General features: G+C 45.1%; 1 protein-coding gene across 2 annotated transcripts in view; it reads right to left on the bottom strand.

Moving 5' to 3' along the window:
• USE1 (unconventional SNARE in the ER 1) overlaps nt 1-27,939 on the bottom strand; it is a 190,604-nt gene that overhangs the window by 161,395 nt on the left and 1,270 nt on the right. Inside the window, exon 2 of one of the 2 annotated variants that reach the window (XM_073593048.1) lies at nt 1,011-1,153. The exons of the other annotated variant lie outside the window; for it this stretch is intronic. The gene's annotated coding sequence lies outside the window, so the exon portion shown is untranslated. The remainder of the gene's footprint in view (nt 1-1,010; nt 1,154-27,939) is intronic. 2 annotated transcript variants of the gene reach the window in all.

Genomic DNA, 27,939 nt, shown 5'->3' with positions numbered 1-27,939 from the left:
CTTAAAGTCTAACACACAGGGGAGATTTTATACACATGATATGGGGCTGTCCGAAACTTGCTAGATATTGGACAGAGGTCACACAGACTGTATCCGCTGTAGCACAGACCTTTGATTTGTCTCCTGGGCTCGGTTGATGCTAAAATGTATGCAAAAGATGTTTATAGAATGGTAACTAGACTGTTATACTTGGCTAGAAAACTCATAGCACGTTATTGGCTCGCCAATAACGTGCCTACAAAGGCTCAGTGGATCGCATATGTTAACTCACTCCTTATTAGAGAACAGTTGGCATATCTACATCGGAAGGCTCCAAAAAAATTTGACCTTATATGGAAAAATTGGCTGGATGACCCCAACCTTGCTCCCCCCCAATTAATAATGGATAGACTGCTGCGGATGTAAAGACTCTACTGCTGTAAATAGGCATTACTCTTGAGCCTGAGGCCTCTCCTATAATGCATATGCTGTGTAGAAGGTAACTCATATGGTAATAAGGCCCATAGATAAGCCTAAAGGAATGAACCTATGCCTTACAATATATTTTATTTTATATTATTTTATGTTAGCTTATCTTTGCTATTATTTTCCCGTTTTTTTTCTCTTTTTTTTTTTAGTCTTGTTTGTTTTAAGTTCTATAAAAAAAACGAGGTTATACGGGCCTAATTCTAGGTAACGGAGTTATGTATATATGTACGTAACGGAGTTATGTATATATGTACATGTCTGAGTTGATGAACAATTTCGGAATGGGGAAATATGTATGCCCCCTTATTGTAAAACAGTTACCCATTATTTTTGCCAATTAAAAAAAAGTTTGTTTTTTTTGTTTTTGTTTTTTGAATCAAAAAACAGTAAAAAGCAGCAATACACAGAGGATATTTTGATAAATTATTGGCCAACTATCACCAGTATTAATAATCCCTGAATGTGTTTTCTCCTTTAAAAATGGGTATGTTCTTAAAAAGGCAGGGCTCTCAATTTGGGACAAAAATTAAAGTTACACTTACCGGTAAGGTCTTTTTCTGTAGTCTTTCAGGACAGCCACTATGAGAGATAGTCTCCTCCTCTTCCTCTAGGAAACACTGCGCCAGCCCATAAATTCTTACTTCCCCTGCCGGACCTCAGTTTTTTCAAGATCACCTCCGGCCAGCTGGGGAGATTCAAGAACACATTAATAACATTACTATCCAATATCATTACCATGCTGCGTTCTGGTCTTTTGTAAGACCCCCCAAAGTTTCGGGTGGGTAACTAGGGCTGTCCTGAAAGACTACAGGAAAAGACGTTACCGGTAAGCGTAACTTTAATTTTCCCTTTTCGTCATTCAGGACAGCCACTATGAGAGGATAATTGAGCACTTACTAATTAGGGTGGGACTACCGCTTTCGCCCAAAGGCCTGCTCACCTGCCAACACCAGGTCCACTCTGTAATGCTTAACGAAAGTGGAGTAACTGGACCATGTCGCTGCCTTGCATATTTGCTCTGGCGTTGCTCCAGCCTTCTCTGCCTGGAAAGTTGCCATGGCTCTGGTAGAATGTGTCCTTATACCCATAGGAATCTCCTTCCCCGCTAATGAATATGCCTGACCAATAGTTAATCTAAGCCATCTGGCAATCGTGCATCGAGACGCTCTGAGTCCCTTTCTGGTCCCGGAAAACAAAACAAATAAAGAATCAGACTTTCTTATTGTCTTAGTCATTTCTAGGTATTGTAGGATACACCTCCTTACATCCAAAAAATGAAATTTCAGTTCCCTTTCTCCTGAGGGATTGGGACAAAATGAAGGTAGGACTATTTCCTGGCTTCTGTGAAAACCTGAAGCCACCTTAGGCAAAAATGCTGGAACAGTCTTAACGACTATCCTGTCTGGAAAAATAACGCAAAAAGGAGGTCTAATTGATAAAGCCTCAATTTCACTGACCCTCCTGGCAGTTGTCACTAAAAATACTGTTTTTAAGGTTAGTTCCTTTAACAAACATCTGTCCAAAGGCTCAAAGGGGATTCCCGTTAGGCTCTGTAAGACTAAAGATAGATCCCACCCAGGAAAGGGTGGACCTCGGATAGGTCTCTGTCTGGACAGCGCCCTAAAGAATTGGTGGCCAGAGATTTCTCTAAATAAGCACGGAGTGCTGACACCTGACTTTTAAGGGTACCTATGGATAACCCCTTGTCTGCTTCACACTGCAGAAACTACAACACAGCTATGGGGCTCTGCACCGAGAAGGAGTTTCCTACGCACCATTTGTTGAAAAGGAGCCAGACCTTTTTATAAATCCGATGCGTCTCCTTTTTTCTACTGTTGAGGGTGGAGATTAATCTCTGTGAAAATACCGTAGATTTTAATATACCCTCCTCAGTAGCCAGGCCGCTAACTTCCACTGGTGTATTTGTGGACAGAGGACTGGTCCCTGTGAGAGGAGATCCTCCTGAGGTGGAAGGAATAGGGGCGGCTCTGCTGCTAACTGACTGAGAATTGAAAACCATGCCCTTTTCAGCCAATGTGGAGCTACTAGGATGAGAGAAGTGCTCTCTAGTTGAAACTTCCTCAGAACTGCTGGTAATAACACCGGAGGAGGGAAGGCATAGCATGTTTTGAAATGCCAATTCTGGGTTAACGTGTCCACCCCCAGAGCTCCTTCTCCTGCATTTAGGGAGAAAAAAACAGGGGTTTTCGTGTTGTCTCTTGATGCGAAAAGATCCATTTCTGGGGGTCCCCATTTTTCGGATATGAGATTGAAAACCTCCTGGTTGAGGGCCCAATCTCCCTCTCGCAGTCTTCTTCGGCTGAGAAAGTCTGCTATTACGTTTTCCTCAGAAAAAACGCTGAGAGTGAGAGAGTGTTGGTTTCGGCCCAATGTAGAATGTCTGTTGCTAGGGCCAGCAGACTTCCAGTTCTGGTGCCTCCCTGTTTGTTTATACAGGCCACGGCAGATGAGTTGTCTGACTGCACCTAGATATGGTGGCCCTGGAGTTCTTTTTTGAAAAATCTGAGGGCTAGGCCAACTGCCCTCAGCTCTTTCCAATTGGACGTTCTTTTTAGTTCGTCGCCCTTCCACATGCCCTGAGCTAGAAGGGATCCAAGATGTGCCCCCCAGCCTTTGCCGCTTGCGTCCGTGGTTACTATCTGAGAAACTGGGACAAGCCACAAACGTCCTTGAGACAAGTTCGCTTTCTTCCTCCACCACCAAAGAGATCTCTTTATCTGATGGGGAACATGTACTAAGGTGTCTAGATCCCTCTGACTGTGGTCCCACACCCTTAGTAAAAATGACTGCAGGGGACAAAAGTGTAATCCTGCCCACTGCACTGCTGGGAGAGTAGAGGTTAGAAGGCCTAGCGTTGACATTATGAACCTTTTGGAAACCAGATGGTTGCACTGGAGGGAGAAAACTGCTCTGTCCAGTTTTAGAATTTTTTCCCCCAGAAGAAAAACTCTCAAAAGCGTAATGTCCAGCAGGTATCCTAGGTACATAATGCGCTGTGAAGGAATGAGGCTGGACTTTTCTAAGTTCAGCAGCCACCCCAATCCTGTTAGTACCTTCTTTGTTAGATCGAGATCCTTGATTAATTGTTCTGGGGATACTGCAAATAGGAGCAGGTAGTCCAGATAGGCTGTAACTAGCACTCCCTGGAGTCGCAGGAAGGCCATGGCCTCTGCCAGGACCTTGGTAAATATGCGGGGCGAGGAGGATAGCCCGAAAGGCAGTGCTTGAAATTGTAGATGCAGTATTGCACCATCCAGGTCTATTGCTAAACGGAGAAACTTCTGAGAGGTTTCTGCGATAGGGATGTGTAAATACGCGTCCCTGAGGTCCAGAGACACCATAAAACAATTGTGTGGTAGCAGGGCTCTGACCCTGAAGATTGACTCCATGCGGAATCTTTTGTAGCAAATGGACCTGTTTAGGGGCTTTAAATTCAGAATCAATCTGAATTTCCCTGAGGGTTTTTTCACCACAAATACGTGGGAATAAACCCCCTCTCCTTCCTCCCCCTTTGGTACTCTGCGAACTACGTTCTGAATTTCTAGTTCCTTTAGAGCGTCTAACAAAGCTTCGGCCTCTACCGTGCAGTTGGAAAGCTGCGTGACAAGGAACCTTTGCGGGGGGGTCTTGTGAATTCCAGGAGATACCCCCCTTCTTATGATCCCCAGGATGAACCGATTGGGGGAGATGGTCTCCCACTGTGGAAGGAAGGCCCCCAGTCTTCCTCCCACCATACCTAAAGAGTCATTGATCTTTACGGGCTTTTTCAGGAGGGCGAAAAATCGCCCCTCCTCTGCCCTTGCCTCTTTGGACCCAAGTTTTCTTCTGCCCCCCCCTGCTTAGGTGCTTCCCTTCGCTTTTGCGGACGAAACCCCTTCTTTGTTTGTGCTGGGGTTTTCCGTTTGAGTGAGAAGGACTTTTTTGTCCGCTGTACGGTCTAAGCCTGTATCGAACCCAGGACCAAAGAGTAGATCACCTGTCAAGGGTATCCCACACAACTTGACCTTAGAGGCGGTGTCGCCCGGCCAAGTCTTCAGCCAGAGGGCTCTTCTGGCCGAGTTAGCCAGAGCTGCTGATCTGGCTGACATACAGACTGATTCTGCTGAGGCGTCTGCTATGTATGCGATTCCTCGCAGATTCGTGGGGAAAGAAGATAGGATAGTCTCCTTGGCCGTGCCAGCTTCAAAGTGCTCTTGAATCTGGAAAAGCCAGTGTTCTAAATTGCGGGCTACTACCGTAACAGCCATTTCTGGCTTTAAGTTACCTACTGTTGAGTCCCACGTCTTTTTAAGTAGTGAATCTATCCTTTCGTCCATGAAATCCGACAAGTCCCCCATATCCTCAAATGCCAAGTCTGTGTGTCTGGAGACCTGAGAGAAGGCGGCGTCCAATTTAGGATTTTTATTCCAAATGGACGCTGGATCCTCTGAAAAAGGGAACCTTCTCTTTAGGGAGCTAGAGAAGAAGGGTTTCCTTTCGGGATCCTGCCACTCTTTTTTAATCGTTTCAACCAGTACTTCATGTACTGGAAAAACTTTTTTCTTTTGATCCCCCAAGCCCTTGTACATTAGGTCATGGAGTGATAGGTGTTTTTTATCCTCATGTATACCGAGGGTTGTATAAATTGCCCCTAGGAGATCTTCCACCTCATCCAAGCACAAATTATATCTGGAGATTTTCCTGGACTCCCCGTCCTGGTCCTCCCCATCTGATTCCTCATGGGAGTCAGAGGTGCCACTGTCTGGTTGCCTTTGCTCCACCCCAGACAGGCCTGAAATCTCCTCTGCCATAACTATATTAGTAAATCTGGCAGGTGCAGAGCTCTGAGCATGTGGCGGGGTTGTGTCCTGCTGAATGGGATTAGAGGGAATCTGAAACTTTTCAAAAAGCGTTTTAAAAGATGAAAAAGTGGATGAAAGCTCTTTTACAGAGGTTGCCAATCCGGACTGCTGTTCAGATTCCCTTTCCTTCACCAGGGAGTCTATGCAGTCTTTACACAAAACCTTGGTCCATGCTTCCCCTAAACTGTCTCTACAAGAGGCACACTTCCTTTTAGAGACATGAGTGGACTTTGTCTTTTCTGTAGCTTTCTGAAATTACATACAGAAAAAGACATTACATTCAGCCTTGTTAACGGAAAACAACCCTGGGAGTGCACTAGACCCACCACTTTGGGATCTGAGCCACCCTCACCCCCTGACCACCCAGGGGGTCTGCCCCCCTCTAAGCAAGGAACCATACATGAGGGGGGGCAATCCTAGATAGAGAGGACCCCTCCCCAGGGAACTCTTACCTTCGGAAGGCTTGAGATAGTGTCAGTATGAGTCGCAGCATCTGCCTCCGACATGACTGCAGGTGGTTGCCTGTGTTGAGTCTCACGCTGCCTGTGCGTGTTTCTGACTCTCTCCAGCCTGCACCCGGCCCCCTATCAGCTCCGCGACCCGGAACCAGAAGACGCGGGTCAAAGGGAGACGTCCGCCCTCCGCCGAAAAAGGACGTCACCCATCGTCCGGCCCTATACAGCGTACAGGGAGAGCGGACTGTCTCCTTGCTGCGGCCCTGTGGATGCGATAGGGGTCCCCCGAAACCTGATGCCGCGTTGGACAAGGAAGGGGTGGCTTCTGCTGCTGGTATGTACCGCTTCTTCTTACCCTGGAAGCCCCTGCTTCCTTAGGGGTGTTATAAAGAAGTCACAATCTCCCTGACTGTTTAAGCCTGGTCCCATGCACAGTGTCTCCCCACCGGAGGAAATACTATTAACTGAGGTCCGGCAGGGGAAGTAAGAATTTATGGGCTGGCGCAGTGTTTCCTAGAGGAAGAGGAGGAGACTATCTCTCATAGTGGCTGTCCTGAATGATGAAAAGGGAAAACAAGTAATACTTATCAGTGAGAGCATTGGTATTCTGAGTGTAGTGGTGTTTATAATGAGCAGTCCATATTTATTGTTGCTCCATCAGGAAATCACAGCAACAAAGATCCATTGACATTTCCATATATAATCGGAGTTAATAGCCTTCATCTTGTCAGTCAAGAGTGCTGGATCCCTGTATAGTTTTACATTTTTTGAGTTTGTTGGGGCATTAGAAGAGAAACTTATGCATACTGTACATAATTAGGTTGGATCAGAGTCAACTGTTGAATTTCTCATCTGTACATCAACATTGATAAATACATAAATACATACATACTAACATGGAAGAGAAGAGTTTTGTGAAGAGTTTTAAGTCTCTGGAGGACCATATAACAAAGTCCTTCGTCATGATAAAGGTTCATTATAAACTGGCGAGTGTGTTGATTCCCTGAAATGTTTACAAGTGAAGTAAAATTGAGCTAGCACTATAGTGGAAGTTGTTTGCTAGGTGTATTGCCACTGTATAAAGAAAAAAAGAGGCCACTATATTTAAGACTTCTTTATAAGCATTTTTTGTTAATATACAATGGAAAAGGTATGTTGGCGTTTGAACTAAGCATTTTATTGTAGTAAGTTTTATTTTTATATTTGATAATAGAAGCTAAAAGGTTCACTATAATATATTTTAGGGTTAGCTCTGTATTCATTAATTTTTACTACAATCATACATATATTAAAAACAGAAGCTTTATTTATTTACCCAGTCACAGCACTAAATATATATTTTTTTGGCTTGTGCATCAGTATTGCAAAAAACACAAGCTTTGTGTTTGTGCTTTGTCTTTCAGGTAGGTGACCTCTCAATTTCCTGTAATGTTTGTACCAAAATGTTGCCTTGCAGTTATTTTTACTAAAGCATATTTTATAACTATCTATTCTTTGCAAGGTTTCCACAAAAAAAAAAAAAAAAAATAATGTTCTTTTCTCAGAAACCAACCAAACATGAACAATGCTACTAAATGTCAATATACCACTAAACATTTTCAGGTGTACAAAGTTCATTCCTACAAGGAAATTTAAAGTATGTGAGTTTAGTCTCTCAACTGGTTGCACCATCATTTAAACAGTTTTACTGACACCATGTGGACGGAAAACATACAGCAGTATACATATGTACATTTCTACAAGCTGGAAATGTTTGCTAGAGGGAATGATTTGAGGTACAATCAAAACTTGAAAATTATTAATGACATTCTAATTTATTGACAAAGAGAAAAAAATGTCTATTTGGTATGTGATAGGTAGTGTAAATCGGCTTAGTAAATTGTGAAAAACCTCTTTAACCACTTAAGCCCCTCACCATTTGGCTGGCAAAAGACCAGAGCGTTTTTTGCGATTCGGCACTGCGTCGCTTTAACTGACAATTGCGCGGTCGTGCGACGTGGCTCCCAAACAAAATTGACGTCCTTTTTTTCCCCACAAATAGAGCTTTCTTAAACAAGAAAATAGCAACAATTTTGAAAAAAAAAAACATTATTTTTTACTTTTTGCTATAATAAATATGCACAAAAAAATATATAAGAAAAAACATTTTTTTCCCCTCAGTTTGGGTGGATACGTATTCTACACTTATACGGATACGCATTCTACATTTTTGGTAAAAAAAAAAAAAAAAAAAAAAGAAAAAAAAATCGCAATAAGCGTTTATCGATTGGTTAGCGCAAAAGTTATAGTGTCTACAAAATAGGGGATAGTTTTATGGCATTTTTATTCATACCATATTTTATTATTATTAATATTTTTTTTACTAGTAATGGCAGTGATCAGCGATTTTTAACGTGACTGCGACATTATGGCGGACAGATCGGACATTTTTGGCGCTATTTTGGGACCATTCACATTTATACAGCGATCAGTGCGATTAAAAATGCATTGATTACTGTGTAAATGTGACTGGCAGTGAAGGGGTTAACCACTAGGGGGCACTGTAGGGGTTAAGTGTGTCCTAGGGAGCGATTCTAACTGTGGAGGGGAGGGGCTATGTGTGACACGACACTGATCACCGCTCCCGATTACAGGGAACTGTGATCAGTGTCAGTGTCACTAGGCAGAATGGGGAAATGCTTGTTTACATCAGCATTTCCCAGTTCTTCCTCTCCGTGAGACGATCGCGCTCGGCGCTGACTGCTCCTTCTAATGGCCTCGAGGCCAATAGAAGGAGCAGTCAGCGCCGAGCGCGTAGCCTTTCATCACTGCAGCCCTGATTGACAAGATTACAGCCCTGCCTAGGTCCAATCAGACGCCGGTGACATCACTTCCTGTTCCATGGTCCATGCTGGTCTGCGTGGAGCTGCTTGGTTCCTTTGCTCCTGGAGAAACACGGTGATCCATTCCAGCCAGCTGCTCAATCCTTTCCAGCTATCCGGAACTGCGGTGGGACCCACAGAGTCACGTGGAATGCCAGGACTGCACTTTACTTTGACGAGCATGCATCTTCTATCATCTTGTAAGTGTTTTTAATCTTATCCTGTTAAAGTCATCATTTTAATACTACACTCAGGTCGGCGCCTCCCCTCCCTGTTTTTTCCTTACATGTCTTGCAGAGTTCTGGACACACTCTGAAGGATGGCTGCCTTTCTTTTTAACCCTTAATACCCCTTTCTATGGATACATCACTATCCAGCTATTACAGCCACAGACTATATCCCTAAGGATTACTCCATATAGAGCGCCAGATAAACACTGACTATACTGCTAACAGAACAATGCAATAAGACCCCTTTCACACTGAGAAGTTTTACAGGCACTAGCGTTAAAAATGGCGCCTGCCAAAGCGTCTCTCCTGTCACTCCAGTGTGAAAGCCCGAGGGCTTTCACACTGGAGCGGTGCACTGGCAGGGCGTCAAAAAAAGTCCTGCTAGCAGCTTCTTTGAGGTGCTTTAGGACCAAGTATGCCGTGTACGCGGCATAAGTCCCTGAAGATGTCTGTTGGTGACAAAATGCATACAGCGGAGTTTTGAATGCCAATGTCATCATGCCATGCTGGAAGAAGCTCAGTGTTTGGAGCAAGCCTTGGAATTTAGTGTTTTTACCATTTTATAATTTGGTGGATTTACTTTGATAATCTGCACTGTTGGAGCCTTTTCCTATATGTTTTGGGGACACTGGTGTGTCGGTCAGTATATTGCTGGAGTGTTGGTTATTTTATTCCTGTTTAATCCCAATTTGCAATACTTAGGCGCACACTGACCTCTATTCTGTAAGGGCCCATCCCTCTGATAAGCCTTCAGTCCATATTTGGTTGTGATGGTGGAGTTTGGCACATCCAGAAGTCTAACTTATAATGTTGCATTTCACAAAACATTATTATACTGTTTATATTGTGGTGGAGTACATATTTTTAAGCATGCAGCGAGAATGTCTCAATTTAAGCACTGCAGTTGTTATTTGCACTCACCCGTATAGAACTGTATATATTGGTCTTTCTGCATGCTGCTTTTTAATCTAGGTAAATTGTGTCATATTCATTTTATATACTAGCTTGGATTTTTTTTTTTTTTTTTTGTATCAAGTTCACACACTGCTATCCTCAAATGATCATTTTAAAGCCTTCTTTAGTGATGAGTTAACTAAAAGCTTTTAGCTGCTTACACTACCTCTTAGATCATGGACCAAGCATCTACTGTTGGAAGTCCTGGGGCACAATATTTGTAGTGGAGCAGTGGATTTTTCCTATTTAAGCACAGCATTTCTTAGGTAAGGAACTGGAAAGATATATAACTTTCCAATTAAGGCCAGCAGCAAACGCGAATTGAGTAAAGAATACAGATTGTTATGATGCCGACTTTCCTAGCGGGGCAGAAACTGCAGAAGCAGACATATTTATGAGGCGAAAACAAAACACTGTGTAAGGCTCAATTCACATCTATGAATGTTGATTTTGAGGGTTTTTGCAGTGCTTTTTGCTTTATTTAAGCCCCCCAGCAAGGGAGCTTATCAGAATCTGGTAGCCCCCTTTAACAAAGGGGCCCCCAGATCCTGGCCCCCCTTATGTGCATGAGTATGGGGTACATTGTACCCCTACCCATTCACCCAAAAAAGTAGTGTAGTGTGACAAAAGACAAGAGACAGTTTTTGACAAGTCCTTTATTAAAAATGTCTTCTTTCTCCGGTCTTCTTCATCCGGAGATAAAAAAAAGATTCTCCTGAAACGCTGGGTCCCGCTGATCTGTCCATGTCAATGTGGGACATTTCTTATATAACTATGGGGTGAATGACGTCATCCAGAGACGCCGCCCCTTGTGATGTCTCCGCCCGGGGCATGATGGGTCCGTGATGTCACCATCTGGTGGCCACGCCCCACAGTTTTATAAGACATGTGCAACATCAGAACGAACAGATAGGCAGGACGCAGCGTTGGAGGAGGGTTGTTTTCTTTTATTTTCAGTGGGGAAGAAGAAAAAGGAAAGAGAGAAGAGAGAAGAACAGAGAAAGATGAAGAAGACCGTAGGAAGAAGCGGGAAGAAAAATAAAATTTTTAAACAAAGGACTTGTCAAAGACTGGCTCTTGTCTTTTGTCACTCTACACTACTTTTTTTGGTTAATGGGTGGGGGTACAATGTACCCCATACTCATTTACATGGGGGGGGGGCAGGATCTGGGTGCCTCCCTGTTAAAGGGAGCTTCCAGATTCTGATAAACCCTTGCCCGCAGGCCCCCACAACCCTGGCCGGTGGACAAGGTTGAGCCCCCCCGCCCCAAAGCACCGCCCCCACAACCCTGGCCGGTGGACAAGGTTCAGCCCCCCCGCCCCAAAGCACCCCCCCATGTGGTATGGTTCAGCTTGTCCCCTCCCCTTCCTGACCTGCATGCTCGGATACGGGTCTGGTATGGATTTTGGAGGGATCCCCGCGCCTTATTTTTTTTTTTTTTGTTACATTCAGCTGATAACTCATCCGTTGTTAAGGACGCGGCGGCTGGTTTCCCAGCCCGCTCCTTAGCAACAAGCTATATACAGTATATGTAAAGCCAAGCCCCCCCAACAAACAATTCGCAAATCGTGGCAAAATTGGAGGAAAAAAGAAAAAAGCAGCACTTGCATTTTGGATACGGGTCTGAAGTCTAATACATGCAAAACGCTGCATGCTACTGCCCTTTCCAAAAACGCAGAGGTACAAAAATGCATCGATGTGAACGTGTTCCATAGGAACCCATGTTAAAAATAACATCCTGCGTTTCTGCAAAAAGCATGAAAAAAAAAAAACACTTCAGAGTGAATGGAGCCTAAAAATGCACCCTGCCCTACTTAGTTTACACAAACACCAAGGCAGCACACTGGTGTTAACTGAAATAATACATAAAGCCAACTACCTTGTCCATATGTTGGGAAACACTGCTGAACAGGGCTGGTGTGAATAACCCTTTCGGGCACCTTCACTCATGTATATCTGCATTAGGATGCAATGTTACCATAACTGATTCACTCTGAATAGGCTGTTGGTGCACCTAAATGCACAAAGAGTAAATGAATGGCACCCACAAAGCTAAATAGTAAAATGTGTATGAAGCGCTTCACTAAGTGATGAGATGAATAAATAAATAATTAAAGATTCAAATAATATAACCCACATCAGCAGTTCATAAAATAAATCCAACTAAATCCAATTGCAAACAAGTGCAAAAAATCGTGTGCAATAAAATTTGTGACAACCTGTGCATAAATATGAGAATAAAAATCCTATACAAACGATCTTAATGAAAACAATTGCCACTCTAATGGTATTAAGCATAGAAATTAAAATCAGACAGCCAAGTTAAAACAGGGAATAAATCCAGTCCCAGTGTCCAAAGCTCTAAAATAGCTCTACAATTGCTTAATTGGTGTTCAATTTGTCACTCTTGAACGACATTAACCTTTAGCTATAGCTTCAGCCGTATCCCATGTAGTAATCGCCATCAGATATCATATATAAGGTAAATAAAAGAAAAAGGAAATATCATTGCGCAATGCTTCTTGTACCAGGTACACCAGCAAACATGTAATGAGATCCACTCACGTGCGCCCAATAGTCTAAGGGCATATGCAGATATATTAAAGCAGTCAGCCGCCACAGACGAGAGCAGAGTGGTTGCAGTACACAGCTAGAATACTGACAGTCTGCTGATCGCGTCCTAGGCAAAAGGAATTTTTTTTTTATTTAAAAAAGCTGAGTTAGACTTACCGGTAACTCCTTTTCTGAGAGTCTTCCAGGACAGCCATGAGACCTAGGGCCCCTCCTACCAGGACAGGAAACACGTTAACCCCCACCAGATAAAAGGGCGGTCCTCCAGGCCCCGTGTCAGTATTCTCGAGAACCGTAGGACGAACCTGCTAAACATATGCATAATACACATAACTTCAATACAAAACCGGGTGGGACTCCAGCTGTCCTGGAAGACTCTCAGAAAAAGACGTTACCAGTAAGTCTAACTCAGCTTTTCTCTAAGCGTCTTCCAGGACAGCCATGAGACGATGGGCCAGAATTTACCAGGGAGGGACAACTGCCTGAAGGACCTTATGACCAAACACCTGCTCCTGAGCAGATAGGAGATCCAGGCAATAATAATTAATGAAGGTCGAAAAACTGGACCAAGTGGCAGCCTTGCAAATTTGTTTCGGTGAGGCTCCAGCCCTTTCAGCCCAAGACGCAGACAAGGCTCTTGAGTGCGCAGTGACAAAAGGCGGAGGGACTTCCCTAATTTTGTAAGTTTCAGAAATAGCTTGCTTTATCCAACTAGCCAAGGTGGTTTTAGATGCACTCTTTCCTTTGTGTGCTCCTGAAAAGAGGACAAACAAGGCGCCTGTTTTTCTAAAGGTCTTGGTGACCTCAAGGTAGACGAGAAGAATTCTTCTAACGTCTAAATATTCCTTTCTCGGTCGCCCTTTGGCAAACTACAAAAGGTTGGCAGTACAATGTCCTGGGATCTGTGAAATGTACTGGCCACTTCAGGCAGAAATCCTGGAACTGTTTTCAAAACAATCTGATCCTCAAAAATTGCGAGGAAAGGCTGTAACTCACTTACCCTACGAGCTGAGGTAATTGCCACAAGGAAAAATTGTTTTTAAGGTAGGTAACTTAACTGAAATATCCTCTAAGGGCTTAAAGGGAATTCTACCAGAGTTTGAAGCACCAGGGACAGGTCCCAGGTTAGACAACTTCTAACCACTACTGGCCTGGACCTACAAATTGATTTAAAGTATCTAGATATAGTGGGATTTTCCAAGAGATAAAATCACTGATAGCTGCCACCTGTACCTTTAAAGTACTAACTGAAAGGACCTTTGTCGTCACCCTCTTGAAAAAATTCCAAAATTGAAGGAACATCATGAGTTAATCTTTGGTTCTCAGATAACCATGAGTTAAAATTCTTCCAGACTTTGGAATATATGGCTCTAACGACTGGTTTTCTGCAATTTACCAAACTTGACTACTTTGCCAGAGAACCCCTGGATGCTTAGCATCTTTTCTTCTGATACCAGGCCGTCAAGGAAACCACCTGTGGGTGAGACACTGGACCCTGCGATAAGTCCTGTCTTTTCGGAAGACTCAGCGAAGGCTCTGAGACCAGAGTCTGTAACAGGGAAAACCATTGCCTCTTGGGCCAAAAAGGGGCTATTAGGATAAGATCTGTTTCTTCTAGAAGAAATTTCCGGAGGACTTCCGGAAATAGTCGGTGGGAAGGCGTAACAGAGGCCGAATGGCCACGAAGCAGTTTGGGTAAAGCGGGTTTTTGATTAAGAACACCATCTCCATACAAAAGTGCTTGTACGCGATAGACGGTTTAGAGACCGGAGGTGCAGGCTAAGCCGATATTTTCCTGACTGCTTTCTGATGACAAATATATGGGAGTAAAATCCCTTGCCCTGATCCGACTGGGGAACCAGGGTCAGGACCTTTGGATCAAGATTCCAATCGGGAGACCCGGGTCCCTCGCTTTTACCCGGATCTTGGGGAGGGAAGGTGACGGATAAACGCTCTGGTGGCTGGCAAGAAAATTCAAGCCTGTACCTATTGGTCACTAGGTCCAGGATAAATGGACTTGAGGAGACTGCTGCCCACTCTGGGAAAAAAGCCCTCAATCTTCCTCCCACTGGGAGACACGAGTCACTGTGGCTTGGCAGGTTGTTGAGGAGAGTTAAACAAGACACCCCCTCTACCTCTGCCCTTGTGCCCTATGCCTATTGTCCCTTTCTCTAGGACCTTGCTGCCTACTTTGGTCACGAAAAAAAACTTTCTGGCTGTCAGCTTTTTCTTACTCTCTGGAAATGCCTCTTTTCTATCGGCCGTGCGTTCCAGCGCCTCTTGCAGACCTGGGCCAAAAAGATGATCGCCTGTTAAGGGAAGACCACATAGGCGTAACTTTGAGGCAACGTCGTCTGACCGGGTTTTAAGCCATAGACATCTTCTGGCCGAATTCACTAAGGCCGAGGTCCTAGCTGTCATTATTACTGACTCTGCGGAAGAATCAGCCAAAAACCCCACTGCACGAAAGAGGAAAGGGAAAGATTTCAGAATCTGTTCTCTAGAGGTGAAGACCTGTAGACCTGCCAACAAGTGTGTTTGCATTTGTGTCAACCATACTTCTAAATTTCTGGCTACACAAGTGGAGGCCAGAGCTGGTTTAAGATTCCCATTGGCTGAGTCCCAGGCTCTGTGAAGAAGGATATCTCCTCTTTTTCTTATGCAAACCTTTGTACACAAAGTCATGTTTATACAATTGTACCTTCTCCTCTTCTATATCAAGTGTCGTATAGATAGCTTATAATAAGTCATCCACATCTTCCAATGATAACTTATACCTCGAGCCCCTTGCGGATTCTCTATCGCTGGGCCCTGTATTGGACCCTTATTCTTTCGGAGAAGAATGGGTAGATCCAGCTTCAGCCTCAGAGTCATAACTCGCCGAACTCTGCTGTGGAGCGCTAGGACCGGCCGAAGTCCTAACTGGAGATGGACCCTCTTATCAATTAGCGTTTTAAACAAGCCAACAGTAGAGTTAAGCTCACCTCTAACAGAAGTCAGCATTTTCTGACAGGAGACTACCGGGTCATCCTTAACTAGGCTGTCTATACAGGTGTGGCAAACCACTTTGCTCCATGAGGAGCTCAATTAGTTTCCACAAACCACACATTTCCTTTTTGGTGCCTGCGCTTGGGGCCTTGTCGTGAGCCTTGGCCTGCAAGAGAACAAATGACCCCATTGAATTTTATGTCACATACACTCCATAACACCCCGTGCAGGAGGAAAGGAAAAATGTGCCCCCTTCACCTAGTCCCTACTGGTTAGAAGGGGGAAAACACTCACAGGATGTGGAAGCAAGTAAAAAACATTTCAGGCTTACCTATGATGTGCTGGTATTAGGGCCTGCTTCCGCTGCCTTTGAAGGTATCGCAGAGTAGTCCATCCCGCCCCTGTAGTGGTCCGCAGCCTCTGATGGGTTTCACTCTTTTTCAAATCCCAGCGTCCCTGTTCGTGCCGTTTTAGAGACACGAACTAGCATCTCCAGCGCCGCCTGATGACGTCGCATGCCCTGGAAGTGACCCCGTCGGGTATTCTTGTGGGCCAGCTTGAAACGCATAAGTTCCTCCCCTCCACACGCACGGCTTCCTCTCTTCCACTGCACTTTCCAGCCATGCTGTTTAGCAGGGAGAACCAAGCCGACTCCCGCCATGCGGCTCGCGGACCAGAGCTCAGACGTACATTGTGGTGCTGGTATTTCCCATGCACTAAGAAGCAGGGACAGCAGCCACAAACCTACTCTCCTGGTGGATGTGCCGCTCTGGGACCTAAGAAGAAGGTAGGAATACCACCCCAAATGCCACAGGAGCCACGCTCATGAGACCTAGGGGAACCAGTTCCAGGAAACACGTTACCCCCCGTCCGGAGGAAACACGAATACTGACATGGGGCCTGGAGGACCGCCCTTTTATCTGGTGGGGGTTAACGTGTTTCCTGTCCTGGTAGGAGGAGCCCTAGGTCCTAGGAGCAGCTCCAGCTGCTGCATCTCAGCCAATCAGGAGGGAGAGACTCGGGAGAGCCTTGGGTCTCGTACACGTCGCTGGATTGGGGTTAGGTAAGTATTAGCGTGTTGTGAGGGAGGCCTTCAACCTTTACACCCACTTTAACCACCTCAGTACAGGGCACTTTCACCCCCTTCCTGCCCAAGCCATTTTTCAGCTTTCAGCGCTGTCGCACTTTAAATGACAATTGCGCGGTCATGCAACACTGCACCCTAATGTAATTGTTATCATTTTTCCACCACAAATAGATTTTTCTTCTGGTGGTATTTGATCACCTCTGTGGTTTTTATTTATTGCGCTATAAACAAAAGAAGAGGGACAAGTTTGAAAAAACACAATATTTTTTACTTTTTGCTATAATAAATATCCAATTTTTATTTTTTTTTTATTTTTTCCTCAGTTTAGGCCGATATGTATTCTTCTACATTTTTCTACAAAATAGCATTTTTATTTTTTTTTTTTTACTAGTCATGGCGGCGATCTTTGATTTTTATTGTGACTGCGATATTGAGGCGGACATATCGGACACTTTTGACACATTTTTGGGACCATTCACATTTATACAGCGATCCGTGCTATAAAAATGCATTGATTACTGTGAAAAAGTTACTGGCAGGGAAGGGGTTAACACTAGGGGGTGATTGAGGGGTTAAACGTGTGTCCTAAGAAGGTGATTCTAACAGTGGGGGGAAGGGGACTGACTGGGGGAGGTGACCGACTGGTGTCCCTATGTACAAGGGACACACCATCGGTCTTCTCTCCTCTGACAGGACATGGATCTGTGTGTTTATACACACAGATCCATGGTCCTGCTCAGTTACTGGTCAATTGCGTGTGCCCGGCGGACATCGCGGCCGCCGGGCACGCACATCGGGTCCCCAGTGACGCTGCGCGCGTGCGCCCCCTAGTGGCTCGGGAAGGCGATCACGTCATATGACGTCCGCCCAGAACGAGAGCTGCCTCGTTCCACCATCATATGACAGTGGGCGGGCGGCTAGTGGTTAATTTGGGTACAATGTTGCATGCCTGAGTAATTGTCAAAGTGTGACAGTAATGAAAGCTTAAAAACGGTCTGGGCAGGTAGGGGGTGAAACAGTCCAGACATGAAGTTGTTAAAGAGGAACTAAAGGGAGGATACTCACCTTCCCAGTGCTTTCCACAGCATTTTCTCCTATGTTTAGGGTTCATCTTCATTGGCCGGCGTGGAACGATGTCACTCCTGCACATGCCCAGGAGCTGGTCATCACAGCACATTTGGCCCGGTTGCTGTAAGCTGAGCTGCACATTGACAGCTCAGTTTACAGTCGGGGAATTGCTGTGAGCAGGCAGTTAGGTATGTTTTATTGCAGAAGAGACATTGCATGTCTCTTCTGCAACAATATCCCTACCTGCTAACAGTGCATCATAGCGGAACCTTGGTTGCGGTTTTAACTAGGTGCCGACTGGGCCATAGCCGATTGACGGCTATAGATAACTCTGGGAGGACGTACTATGACGTTTACCGAACGCCCCCTTGGGAGCGCACTTGGAAATGTCAGTGACTGTCAGGTCTTCCGGACTCCGCGCGTCACGGATTGGGTTAAAGGGCCAATGACAGCAGTCCTTTACCACATGATCGTTCTGTCCAGTGATGGAACAATCACTTGTCAACAGACGCACCGATCGGTACATTGTGCGAGGAGAGGAGTGAGCCGGGTGCAGCAGCGCTTGTGGGCTGGCTGTGAAGTGCCCACAGTGCTGATCTGTGCCCCTTCTGGCTCATCCATCCACCCATGGCCCAGCCATGCTCATCCATCCAAGACCCAGGCGTGCTCATCTGTGCCCAGCCGTGCATGCTCAGCCATGCCACATCAGTGGTCATCCATGCCACATAAGTGCCCATCCGTGTCACACCCATGCCACAAAAGTGTAATACGTAGTCAAATTAGATTTTAAATTTATGTCCCTAGAACACCTTATTGTGCTCCCGCTGCATTTTGGGCCACTCTATCTGGCTAGGCTGTGTAAATGTCTCACACATGTGGTATCGCTATACTCAGGAGTAGCAGAATGTGTTTTGGGGTGTAATTGGAAGTATGCATGTGCTGTGTGTGAGAAATAACTTATGACAATTTTGTGAAAAAATAAATAAAATCTTCATTTTGCAAAAAATTGTGGGAAAAAAATTACATAAAAAAAAAAAAAAAAAAAAAAACCTTGGAATGTCTACTTCCCAAAATGGGGTCATTTGGGAGGTATTTGTACTTTCCTGGCTTGTTAGTGTCTCAAAAAATTAAATAGGCCACCAGTACATCAGGTGTAATCAATTTTCAGTGATCGGCGCCATAGTTTGTAGACTCTATAACTTTCACACAGACCAAATAATATACACTGATTTGGGTTATTTTTACCAAAGAAATGTAGCAGTATAAATTTATCAAAATTTATGAAGAAAAATTATTTGCAAAATTATATAAAAGAATTGAAGAAAAATGCTTTTTTTTTTTTCACTAAATTTTCGGTCTTTTTCCATTTATAGTGCAAAAAATAAACTCAGTGGTGATTAACCACTTCGCATCGTGGTGATCGGAGGTGTTGTGTGTCAGTCTGACACACTGCATCTCCGATCGTGGTATTAGGCTAACTTTACTGTTTCGTTTTTTGGGTTTTTTTATTCATTGAAGTTTATTTTTCCCAAACAAATGTGTTTGAAAGACCACTGTGCAAATACATTGTGACATAAAATATTGCAACAATCATTTTATTCCCTAGGGTCTCTGCTAAAAATCCCTGTTAGACTTACCAGTAACGGTATTTCCAGGAACCTTTCAGGACAGCTACTTAAGAGATGATTGGCTCCACCCTCTACAGGAAACACAAATCAGATACAATTTAAAAGGCCCCTCCCTTTCTTCTGACCCTCAGTTGTTTAGAAGATCAAGTAACCTCCACCAAAGGTGTACTCGGCAGAGGAAAAAAACAAACCATAAAACACACCACCACCAGGTAAACATGATCGACCAGTGAAAAAATAGAATAGGGTGGGAATATAGACGCTGTCCTGGAAGGTTCCTGGAAATACCGTTACCGGTAAGTCTAACAGGGGTTTTCCCCCCTCACCTTCCAGGACAGCTACTTGAGAGGATAAGCAAGATTCTATACCTTAGGGAGGGACGACAGCCTGAAGCACTTTCCTACCAAAGGAAAGGTCCTGGCTGGAAAGCATCTGAACTCTATAATGCTTGACAAATGCATGAGATGAGGACCAGACGGCAGCTTTAGAGATTTCTTCCCATGAAGCCCTCGCTCTTTCTGCCCATGATGTGGCCATGGATCTCATTGAATGGGCCCTAATTCTAGAAGGAGGGGTGCGACCTGATGCTTTATATGCCTCACAGATAGCTCCCCTAATCCACCTAACAATAGAACTTTTAGATACTTTGGACCCTTTCTTGGGGCCACTGAACAAAACCAACAGTTGGGAGGAACTCCTAACACTACTGGTGTTTTCTAGATAAAGCAGAAGACATCTCTTTACGTCTAAAAGACCAAACCTTTCCTCTTCCACATTTTTGGGAGAGGTGCAAAAACTAGGAAGGACTATCTCCTGGGACCTATGAAAGTTGGAAGAAACTTTGGGTAAATAGAAAGGATCAGGTCTAATCACTACCCTGTCTTCTAGAATCCTCAGGAAGAGGTCTTTACAGGAAAGAGACTCGAGATCAGAAATCCTTCTCCCTGACGTAATAGCCAAAAGGAAGGATAACTTTAAAGAAATCATTTTCAGGGAAGCCTCATGCAAAGGCTCAAAAGAAGCTCTTGTTAGTGCATTTAATACCAATGACAGATCCCAGGGAGGAACATGTTTGATGACCCTGGGAGCATGTCTAGATCTGGCTGAAAGGAACCTCTTGACTAAGGGATCTTCCGCTAATCTTCTCTCTGTAAACAAAGATAGGGCAGCAATCTGAACCCTAAGGGTGCTGACAGAGAGCCCCTTTTCCACTCCCCCCTGCAAAAAAATCCAATATACAGGGAGTGGAAAAAGAAGCTAAACCAGCTTTCCTTTGCCAGGAAATAAAAGTTTTCCAAACTTTCCCATAGATTCTTCTTGTGACCAACTTAGGGCTGTCCAGGATAGTTTGAATAACCCTCTCTGAACACCTCTTTAAATGTAGGATGCGCCGCTCAGCCTCCAGGCCGTCAAATGGAAGGTCTGAGGGTTTGGATGTAACACCAATCCCTGATGGAGCAGATCCTTCCGAACTGGTAGAGGCCAGGGAGGATACACAGATAGGGCCTTCAGAGAGGAGAACCAATTCCTCCTGGGCCACCAGGGGGTAATCAGAACAACTTCTGCCTGGTCCTGAATAAATTTTCCGAACCACTAGGGGTAAGAGGGGAAAAGGAGGGAAGGCATAAGCCAGAGTGAAGTCCCACAGGAAGGACAGAGCATCCGTCCCCAAGGACTCTGTCTCTCTCTCCAGAGAGAAGAACGCCGGCAGTTTCCCGTTGAGACTGGAGGCAAAAAGATCCACTGTGGGGAGACCCCATCTTAGCACCAGCTCCTGGAATGTGCCTTGATGTAGTTCCCAAACCCTGGAACTGATGCTCACCCTGCTCAAAAAGTCCGCCAGCACATTTTCTGACCCCTTGATGTGGACTGCCTTTACCGAAGTGACATAGATCTCCGCCCAGGACAGAATCTGCTGTGTTAATGACAGAAGCAATTCTGAGTGAGTGCCCCCTTGCTTGTTCAGGTACGCCACTGTTGTGGCATTGTCTGAAAAAATGAATAGGTCTTTTGAATAGACCCTCTCTTCCAGAGATATAAGTGCTTTCCTCACAGCCAGAAGTTCTCTGAAATTTGAGGAGCGACCTGTTTCCTCTGGCAACCAGGCTCCCTGTGCTTGCCAGTCCTGTGAGTGAGCACCCCAACCCCACAGACTGGCGTCTGTGGTAATTTTGACCGGGGAATGTTGTGTCCAATCCTTCCCTCTCTGCAGATGTTCTCGTTGCTCCCACCAGGCGAGATCGAGAAAATTCCCCTCTGGTAGTTTTACCAGCTGACCTAGAGAATCCTTCCTGTGATCCCAATGAAAGAAAAGCCTGAAGGGGTCTGGAGTGCAATTGGGCCCAAGGCAGCTATCAGACCCAGCAACTGCATGATCCGAAAGGGGTTCGGAGGGAGCAGCTTGAAGGCCTACAAAGAGAGAAGAATTTTCAAAATCTTCTCTTCGGGAAGAAAAATCTTTAGGGCAACAGAGTCTATTAGATAACCCAGGAAAAGTATGCTCTGTGAGGGTACCAGGCAAGACTTCTGCTGGTTGACCTTCCACCTTAATTTTTGAAAGGTCCGCAAAACCAACTGTAGGTCTTGAACAAGGGACTCCTTGTCCCGAGCAAAAATCAAAAAATCGTCTAGATATGGGACGATCGATACACTTTGAATCCAAAAAAAGCCATGACTTCGGCCATGATTTTTGTAAAAATCCTCGGTGCTGCCGAGAGACCAAAAGGAAGTGCATTGAACTGCCAGTGAGATGGCTCGTTTCCCATGAGAACTGCAAACCTGAGGAACCTTCGGTGGCTCTGGCAGATTGGTACATGAAGATAAGCTTCCTGAAGGTCCAGGGTCACCATGAAGACCTTTGTCAACAACAGATTCCTTACCGAATAAATGTTCTCCATTCAGAAACGTCTGTAAACTATGTATTAGTTCAGGACGCTTAAATTCATGACCATACGAAAGCCGTCGGAAGCTTTCTTGACCAGAAAGACGTGAGAATAAAATCCCCGGAACGTCTGAATTTCTGGGACAGGAGAAATAACTTCCTCTGTTTCCCATACAGATATCAAATTTATCATGGCTTGCCGTCTCTCTTGGTCTCTCGGTGGGTGGATAAGAAAAAACCTCTGGGGAGGAAGACTTTTGAATTCCAACCTGTAACCCTTTTCCAATGTTTGAAGGACAAAGGAATTGTTGGAAATCTCTGCCCATTTCTTGATGAAATGGCACAATCTTCCCCTACCCCTAACCTGGCGTCACTGGGTATTTTTGGAAAGGGGCTGAAGGAGCAAAGGGAACCCCCTTTTTGTTTGTCTTTGTTAAAGGACCATTTCTTTTTAGTCTGTTGCCTGTTGGCTTTAAAATTAGCCTTGTTTTGGAAGCCACGAAAAGGCCTCTTATTCTGGGGCTTATTCCTTTGGGAAGAATGGAATCGTTTACTCTTCTCAGAGGAACGAGCGAAGACCTCTTCTAAGGAGGAATCGAACAAGAGTTTGCCTTCGAAGGGAATGCCACAGAGCTTATTCTTGGATGTAAGGTCACCTTTCCAAGATTTAAGCCAGATAGCTCGCCTAGCTGAATTAATGAGAGCAGAAGCTCTGGCTGCGGATTTCACTGAATCTGCTGCTGCATCAGCTAAGAGGGTGACTGAATTGGCAATGAGTGGGAGGGACTTCCTAATCTCTTCTTTGGGGGTGTCAGATGCAAGAAGATCATCCAGACGCTGAACCCATACATCTAAATTTCTAGCCACACAGGTGGATGCTACCGCCGGGCCTAAAGAAAAAGCTGAAGCATTCTAGGCCTTTTGTAGCAATGAGTTGACCTTTCTATCCATTTGATTTTTTAAGGATCACAGAATCTTCAAAAGAAAGATCTGATCTTTTGGACACCTGCAACATAGGGGCATCTAATCTAGGACACAAAGAAAACCTCCTCAAATTCAGACTGAAAAGGAAATCTTCTTTTGTGTCCCCTGGACTGGAACAACCTTTTTTCAGGTTCTCTCCATTCAGACAGAATCATGTCCCTAAGTGACTTGTGTACCGGAAAAGTTTTTGATTTCCGTCCCTGTAGGCCCCTATACTATTATTATTATTATACGAGATTTATATAGCGCCAACAGTTTACTCAGCGCTTTACAACGTATAAGGGGGACAACACAATTACAGTACAGTTCAATACAAAGGGTACAGGAGGGCCCTGCTCGTAGAGCTTACATTCTAAAAGGGAGGGGGTGGTGGTACAAAAGGTAATAGCTGCAAAGAATGATTTGATGGGGGTGGCTCAGGGACAGTTATGTGGGTGTGGGATAGGCTTCCCTGAATAAATGAGTTTTCAAGGATCTCCTAAAGGTGGACAGGGTAGGGGCTGATCGGACATACTGGGGCAGGGAATTCCAGAGGATGGGAGAGGCTCTGGAGAAGTCCTGAAGGCGAGCATGGGAGGAGGTAACAAGGGAGCTAGAGAGCAGGAGGTCCTGGGAGGAGCGGAGGGTGCGATTTGGGCGATATCTGCAGATGAGGTTGGTGATGTAGATGGGGGCGATGTTGTGAATGGCCTTGTATGTTATGGTTAGCATTTTGAATTTTACACGGTGGGGTAGGGGAAGCCAGTGAAGGGATTGGCAGAGAGGAGCAGCAGTCACGGATCGATTAGTGAGGTGTATTAGTCTAGCAGCAGCATTCATAATAGACTGAAGGGGGGATAGCCTGCTTAAGGGTAGGCCATTAAGGAGAGAGTTGCAATAGTCGAGGCGGGAAATAATCAAAGGAGTGAATAAGTTGTTTTGTAGTGTCATTAGTCAGGAAGGGTCGAATTCTGGAGATGTTGCGGAGGTTAAGGCGGCAGGATTTAGCCAGTGATTGGATATGGGGGCTGAAGGAGAGGTCAGAGTCAAGGATTACACCCAGGACTCTGGCATGTGTGGAGGGACCAATGGTTGTGTTGTTGATATTAATGGTGAAGTCACAGGAGGGGGACCGTGAAGGAGGAAATATAACAAGCTCAGTTTTAGAAAGATTAAGTTTGAGGAAGTGGTGTGACATCCATACCGATATGTCATTCAGCAAGTTTGAGATCCGTGAGGAGATAGTGGGGGTGAGTTGGGGAGTGGAGAGATAGATCTGTGTGTCATCGGCATAGAGATGGTATTGGAAGCCATGGGAGGTGATCAACTGGCCCAGGGAAGAGGTATAGAGTGAGAAAAGGAGAGGCCCAAGGACGGAGCCTTGGGGTACCCCAACAGAAAGAGGAAGGGGAGCGGAGGAGATGGAGTTGTAAGTGACGCTGAAAGTGCGCTGAGATAGGTAGGAGGAGAACCAGGATAATGCAGAATCACGGAGGCCAAGGGAGTGTAATTTGCTGAGGAGCAGCAGGTGGTCAACTGTGTCAAAGGCAGCAGAGAGGTCTAAAAGTATGAGTATGGAGTAGTGGCCATTGGTTTTGGCAGTTATTAGGTCATTGGTGATTTTTAGTAGGGCAGTTTCAGTAGAATGTTGTAGGCGGAAGCCAGACTGTAGGGGGTCGAGAAGGTTGTTGTCCGTGAGGTAGCGACTCATTTGGTCATGAACAAGGCGTTCGATGAGCTTGGAGGCAAACGGGAGAAGGGAGATAGGTCTTAAGTTATTCAAACAGGTGGGGTCTAGTGAGGGTTTTTTGAGTATGGGGGTAACCAGTGCATGTTTGAGCGGGGAAGGAAAGGTGCCGGAGGAGAGGGAGAGGTTGAAGATGTGGGTTAGGGAGTTGAGGATAGAGTGGGAAGGTGGTCGCAGTAATTGAGAGGGGACAGGGTCCAGGGGACATGTAGTGAGGTGGGCCATGGAGAGGAGTTTATCAGCTTCTTCTGTGGTAACTGGGCAAAAGGAGGAGAGTATTGAGTGTGGTGTTGGACCTGATATGTTGGGTAGGGGAGGAATTTTAATGCTGGATATCTCCTTGCGAATTGTGTTGATTTTGCTATTGAAGTGGTTGGCAATATGTTGAGCGTTAAGCAAGTTGGTGGGAGGGGGCAGTGGGGGGTGAAGTAAGGAATTAAGGGTAGAAAAGAGTTGACAAGGTTTGGATGAGAGGGTTTTGATGAGAGTGTTGTAATAGGTTTGTTTAGCAGTGTGGAGGCAGGAGTTGTATTTGAGAAGGACAGATTTGTAGAGGGTAAAGTCTTGCAGGGATTTAGATTTACGCCATGCTCGCTCAAGAGCACGGCTGCGTCTCTTGAGACTTCTGGTGTCGTCTGTTTGCCAGGGTTGTGGCAGATGGGGCCTGGTTCTGCGTGTAGAAAGAGGAGCAAGTACATCTAGGGAGGATGACAACGTGGTGTTGTAGATGGAAGTGGTTAGGTCTGGGCAGGACAGGGGTGCGATTTTGTCATAAAGGCCATCAGTAGCAGAGTGAAGAAGGGAAGGTTTGAGGTTGCGAAGGTTCCTGCGGGTAGTGGTTTGTGGGTTGGCAGCATGGGATATAGGAGACAAGGAGAGTGTGAAACGGATAAGGTTGTGATCAGAGAGAGGAAAGGGTGCGTTGGAGAGATTGCAGGGAGTGCAGCGATGGGAGAATACAAGGTCAAGAGTGTTGCTGTTGGAGTGAGTGGTGGTTTGTGTCCATTGTGTTAGGTTAAAAGAGGAGGTTAAGTTGAGTAGTTTAGAAGTGGTAGCATTATTAACATTGATTGGAATGTTAAAGTCACCTAGGATGATGGCAGGCACTTCAGATGAGAGAAAATAGGGTAGCCATGCAGAGAAGTCATCCAGAAAGCGCGACACTGGTCCAGGAGGCCGATAAATGACTGCGACCCTCAGACAAGCTGGAGAGAAAAGACGAATGCAGTGCATTTCGAAAGAGCAGGTGGAAAGAGAGGGAGGTGTGGGCAGTACATGGAAGGTGCATTTTATACATTTTATCCTGTACAGATTGGGCTTGTTGTGGCATCTCAATCTGCTCTGAGGTATATATTGCTTTTAGTAGTTCATCATTATCCTCAACTGGAAAAAGATACTTAGATGAGCTACCTGTATCCTCCTCTGATGCAGACTTTTCATCAGATGAAGAACCTGGATTCTCACCTTCTTCCAGATCAGAGGTATCGCATGAACTAATAGTCTCAGATACTAACAAGGGAAGGGACCTGGCAGAGGTAGAAGGGTCTTGAGCTATGGGTGTAGATGAGGAAGAGCCCAGACTAGTAACCCTGTCATTAAGTGACCAAAAGGAGTCCACTACCTCCTTCATAGAAGTCATTAACTCTTTAAAAGAGGAAGACTCTGAACTGTCTCTGGGTGGAATACAATCCTCACTAAATAGCTTTTTAAAACTATCAGAAAGCCTGGCCCTACAGTTCCCACATTTCTTCTTCACCGGTTTGGCCTAGAAAAAAGCAGAAATAAGGACCATAAATAAAAAGGTTCCATACAAAAAAGTCCCTTGCTGTAGAGCTATCCACAGACAAGGGCTTACCTTGGGGGCAGTATGGGACCCAGATGCTGCCGCTGGTTCAATACGAGAGGATGCTCCATCCTCAGACCTGTCCTCAAGCTCCATGAAGAAAGCAGAGATCGGCCGTAGAGAAGACTGCTGCTGTACTGCAAAACTGCACTTAGAGATTGGTGTTTTTAGCAGACTATTCCCCTGCAGCATGTCCTCAGTTTCTCCACGCCATGCTTCTTCAGAAAAATAAAAAAATCGGCATCCAGAAGTGCGTCATGTGACTTCAGGTTCCGGCGCCATCTTGCCGCGTCACCCGAAGTCCTCCTGACGCCATCTTGGTACACCGAAATGAAGCACTTAGGAGGACACAGTTCCACACAGCAGAGCTGGGGAAAAATGGAAGGGAGTTGCCACTACTCACATAGGCAAGTAACCCTTAGAAATAGGGAACCCTTCTGGTACAGACTATCATCCAGGACTTGGCCACAACTAGTCTTGAATGAAACCAGAGAAGAGGGGTCCACCAACCACAGTTACCAGACCTTAAGAAAACAAAAAATGTGTCTGTGCTCCTGGAGGGTCTGGAAACACAAAACAACTGAGGGTCAGAGGAAAGGGAGGGGCCTTTTAAATTGTATCTGATTTGTGTTTCCTGTAGAGGGCGGAGCCAATCATCTCTCAAGTAGCTGTCCTGGAAGGTGAGGGGGAAAAATATATATATATATATATATATATATATATATATATATATATATATATATATATATATATATATATATATATATAAGGTTTAGACTTTAAGTGGTTAAACTTCCTGCATTTACACACAGAAGATTTATCCCTTTGATCTAAGACCGAAGAGTTATAATGTTGTTAAAAAACTTGGCAGACTGCCAGAGTGAGCAGAGCACTCTCTATACTTGTTACATGAAAGAATTGGGTAAAGATCGTCAGAGGGGTTGAATCGAGATTGCGATCTTTTAACGATTAATTGTGCAGCTCTAGTATGGAGCCTCCCTGTCGGGGGGGGGGGTCTGTGCTGATAATCAATGTGCTAATTTTCAGCACAGACCCCCCCATCAGATGTGCCCATCATCTTCCAATCAGTGCCCATCAGCTGCCAATCAGTGCCCCATCAATAACAGCTGCCAGTGCCAATGACAGTGCCCACCACAGCAGTAACATCTGTTAGTACCTCATCATCAGTGCTGCCCATCAGCGCCATCTATTAGTGTCCATCAGTGCCGCCCGTCAGTGCTGCATATCAGTGCCACCTATCAGTGCTCATCAATTCCCGTCCGTGAAGGAGAAAACAACAATTTATAACAGAAACTAAGAAAAACATTTTTT

The sequence above is a fragment of the Aquarana catesbeiana genome, linkage group LG01, assembly GCF_042186555.1.
Source record: "Aquarana catesbeiana isolate 2022-GZ linkage group LG01, ASM4218655v1, whole genome shotgun sequence".
Lineage (NCBI taxonomy): Eukaryota > Metazoa > Chordata > Amphibia > Anura > Ranidae > Aquarana > Aquarana catesbeiana.
This window is presented reverse-complemented; position numbering and strand designations above follow the sequence as displayed.